This window comes from Capsicum annuum, chromosome 9 (assembly GCF_002878395.1).
Source record: "Capsicum annuum cultivar UCD-10X-F1 chromosome 9, UCD10Xv1.1, whole genome shotgun sequence".
NCBI lineage: Eukaryota > Viridiplantae > Streptophyta > Magnoliopsida > Solanales > Solanaceae > Capsicum > Capsicum annuum.
In genome coordinates, this window is record NC_061119.1 from 32,982,625 (window position 1) to 32,987,186 (window position 4,562).

Here is a 4,562-nt window from a genome sequence, read left to right on the forward strand (position 1 = left end):
ATATCAATTGGGCATTTTTTGCCAATGTGGCACTACGCGTGCAGTGCCATCGTGAGAGGCGCGTGAGAAGCATTTTTTTTATACTAATTTACGAATAAAAAGTTGTTAAGTGGCATTGAGGGACCTAAAAATTTTTTAATAACAATTTTTTTTTAAACACTAAAGGCCCCAAAAAGCATTAGAGGGTCCCAATTTTTTATTTTTTTTTCATAAAATTGAATCTAAAAAAAAATATTTTTTATTTTTCATCTTTTGAAAAATTTTATAATTTCCTTTTAATAATTTTTTTCTATTTTTAATTTTTAAATAATTTTATAATTAGTTTTTCATAATTTGGATCCTCAATGCCAATTTTTATTTTTATTTTCAGAAGTATTATAATTTTTTTTAATAATTAATTTTTTATTTTTAAAATAATTTTTTCATAATTTATTTCATTATTGAAAAAAAATTATAATATTTTTTAAATAATGAGTTTTTTATTTTTATTATTTAAATAATTTTATAATTATTTTTCATAATTTATATCCTCAATGCCATTTTTTATTTTCATTCTTTAAAAATTTTTATAATTTTTTTAATAATTAATTTTTTTTTTTTTGATAAATTTTTTAATAATTTATTTCATTTTGAAAATTTTTTATAATTTTTTTAAAATAATCAGTTTTTTAGTTTTATTTTTTAAATAATTTTAGAATTATGTTTCAATAATTTGGATCCTCAATGCCATTTTTTATTTTCATTTTAAAAAGTTTTAATTTTTTTTTAATAATTAATTTTTTATTTTTTGAATAATTCATTTCATTTTAAAAAAAATTTTACAATTTTTTTAAATAATTATTTCTTAAAAATAAATTAATAATATTTTTTCATAATTTATATCCTCAATGGCATTTTTTATTTTCATTTTTAAAAAAATTTATAATTTTTTTAATAATTATTTTTTTTAAAATAATTTTTTAATAATTCATTTCATTTTTAAAATTGTTTTATAATTTTTAAAAAATAATTTGTTTTTTATTTTTATTTTTTTAAATAATTTCAGAATTATTTTTTAATAATTTGGATCCTCAATGCCATTTTTTATTTTCATTTTAAATTTTTTTAATTTTTTTAATAATAAATTTTTATTTTTTAAATAATTTTTTAATAATTTATTTCATTTTTAAAATTTTTTTACAATTTTTTAAAATAATCATTTTTTAATCTTTTTTTAAAATAACTTTATAATTATTTTTTCATAATTTATATTCTCAATTCCATTTTTTATTTTCATTTTTTAAAAAATTTTATAATTTTTTTTATAATAATTAATTTCATTTTTAAATTTTTTATAATTTTTTAAAAATAATCAATTTTTTATTTTTATTTTTTAAATAATTTTAGAATTATTTTTTAATAATCTACTCAATGCCATTTTTATATACTTTTTTTAAATTATAATTAATTTTTAATAATTATTGGACCCATAATGTCACGTGTCAGCTTGCAATTAATTCGTTTTTCCACGTCATCGCGTGTGTGCAACATACACTTTGACCTTTTTGCTGATAGGTAAAAAGATACTCAATTGGAACAAAGTTTGAGGGGTTTAGGAGTCTAATAGGAACATGCCTTAGTTTAGAGGTCTAAGTGAATTTTCGCAACAAGTTTGAGTGTCTGTCGATGACTTTGGCCTTTTTCTTTTTCGTAGAATTTTATTTGTCATCTGAATTATCACCATTGTGATTTACAAACTTAAGCTTCCGCATAATGCTCTCTCTCGATTTCGAACCCAACATAAGGTATATTCTCAAATATAATGATATGAAACTTTTTTAAAAAAGATGTGTAAATTTTAAAAATAAATAATATCACGATCATATTAAAATTATTTTTGAATTGATTTAAGGTAACTAAAAAATATGTGAATCCTACGCAGTGCTTATCCAATGCACTATGCAGTGGCTAGCTTTAGCACTTTTTGTAAAATATTTTCTTTATTTTTCAAAGTCACATAAAGTCATAAAGTGCATATATATGACGGGGGGAAAAGTCCTAATGTGCAAAGTTTTAAGAACCATAGAATCTGCTTTTTATGTGAAAATTAATTGAGACAGGAAATTAAAAAATGAAATACCTTTTACCTTTATTATATCACGATATATATATACTAGTTATTCATGGCTCATGTTAAGTCCGACCTTAAATTCTAAATATAAAAATAATAATATTTTTGTTATAAAATCAATAAGTGTGGATGTCCATTACTCTAGAAATTACTCCTACTACTTATTTCCGTTATTCCCCTCTGTTATGAAGATAACTTCTACCATTGATGACCATTATTCTTGTAACCTATCACATCCATAACCTCCTCCATTATGTTAATGGTTAATGTAATGTTTATGACAACCTTTTGCATGCCTGTATATGACCCTATAAATAGAGGTATAAGGATTCATATTGTATACACTTGAAAGACTTTTATATTTGATACTTGGAAGAATGAATAGCTCTAATCTTTTGTCTTGTCTCCTTATTTTCTTGTTTAATTCTTTTTCATGGTGTTATTGCTTAGATTAATTTTAATACGTTATCAGCACGATGTTCTAACTAATTTAGCGTTTCAAAGTTGAGAACAACGTTGTGCATCAATTTTCATGATTTGAGTTTGCTGATACTGCTCATTGAAATAAATCAGGTGACATGTTCTAATATCACTTTATCTCCTTTTTTATTTATCTAATTCTCTGATTATATTTTGCATCCTATATTATAATTATTATTACTATAATCACTTGATATTTTTTTTCTTTTACTATTGAAGATAAGATGATGGTCCGAATGTGGTTCATTGTTTGACTAAACTGTGTTGTTAATTAAAGAATGACTTACACGATTTTTTCTCCTATTATGATCTCTGTTGCACAAAAAAAAAATTGATTTATTAATTGATAGTCCCAAATAGACATGTAAGAAACAACATTTATATGCAATTGGTACAGTAAATAGAGTGCAACGTTTATAAGTGCATGACTTGAATCTAAAACGATATTTATTTATTTAAGACTCAAAAGTATGTTTTATTGAACTTGATTTATCTTGTCAATGATTGACTGATAAGATGTTGGTTCATGTCTCAAGGTATTCTGATAATATGATGATGGCTAAAGCAGTTGATGAAAAGTCATTAAATCCGTCACATTGATATGCTTCATTCTTTGATGTGAATTTGATAGCATTGCGTAATAAGTTTGAAAAGAAGACAAGTGATTTAATATATGTGGGCGTGATGGAACCAAGTATAAATATATATATATATATATATATAGTAATTGTAAAAGAAAAGAACATTATGGGTTCTCCAAATTGTCCTTCAAAAGGTGAATTGATTTTTTTGGTCACCATCAATTTGGTATGAAAGGTAGTGAGCACATGATTGTTGTGCAACCTAATTTGGTAGGTTCTCTAAATCCTCCATCAAAAGAGAAAAGAACAAAAGTGAAGATAAACTTGGTATTTCAAAGTGATGTTGAGATGGATATAAAATATGATAAACATCAAGGCATGACAATGAACTTATAAAATAAATTATGAAGCACATATGATTATAGTTCAATTCTTGAAAAAAATGTGTCTCGTGTAAGCATTGTGAATGTTTGGCCATTCTTGAAAGTGAATGTGTCAAAATGTGAAAATAGAAAGCTTTGGATAAAATTGTGCTTATATATGGTTGGATAAATTTCAAAACTCACCTCTTTAGGAGGACTGAGAGAAATAAAAAATAATAATTTGATTTAAAAAGGTCATTGATACTATAGTATATTTTATCATGATCTACCAAAGGGTAAAATCAAGAAGTGATTCGTGTCTATAAAGGTTTTGGTCATGATCAAAATAATTATGATCTAATCGAATAAATTTGTTTTTGATCACATAAATATGGTACGCCAAAAAGGACTTTGCCAAATGTTATAAAAATTAATTATTAAAGGCAAAAGTAAAGCAAGAAAGAGCTCTTGCATATAAGAATTTTGACTACAATGACAATAATTTTCTCCCCAAAAGGAGATGGTCACCATATAAATGGTGTTTTAAAATATGAGATAGTGCACAAGTGTTTGATAGCTTTGAAAAGCTAATTTGTTACTACATGGAGGATTGAAATTATTTATGATATTGAACTAGTAGTAAGTCTCTCAAAAAACTTTTAAAGTTTCAAGAAAATTGATAAAAAAAAATTATTATTATTTTGAGACTATAAATTCTGAAAATTTTTATATCTTCATATTACTACAATCAAAATGGATTACAAATATTTATGAAAAAATTTGCTCATTTTTCTGATGTTTGTTGATACAAATATGAAAATGGTGATGAAATCACATGTTGTAGCAAACGAAAGGCTTACAAGAAATATATAACTTGACATGATCAGTTGGCCATCCCGATTCAAATGTGATGCAAAGATAATTGAGAATTCATGAGGTTTTATGTTGAAGAAATAAATAATTCTTCAAGAATTCTCTTATGTTGCTTGTTCTCACAATAAAATACGATACCGGCTAAGGTGATAGTTA

General features: G+C 23.5%; 1 long non-coding RNA gene across 1 annotated transcript; it reads left to right on the top strand.

Moving 5' to 3' along the window:
- Positions 1-2,273: 2,273 nt before the first annotated feature.
- On the top strand, positions 2,274-3,330 carry LOC124887307. The gene is made up of 2 exons (XR_007044756.1): positions 2,274-2,683; positions 3,127-3,330. It is a non-coding gene; the product is annotated as an uncharacterized LOC124887307 (long non-coding RNA).
- Positions 3,331-4,562: the final 1,232 nt, after the last annotated feature.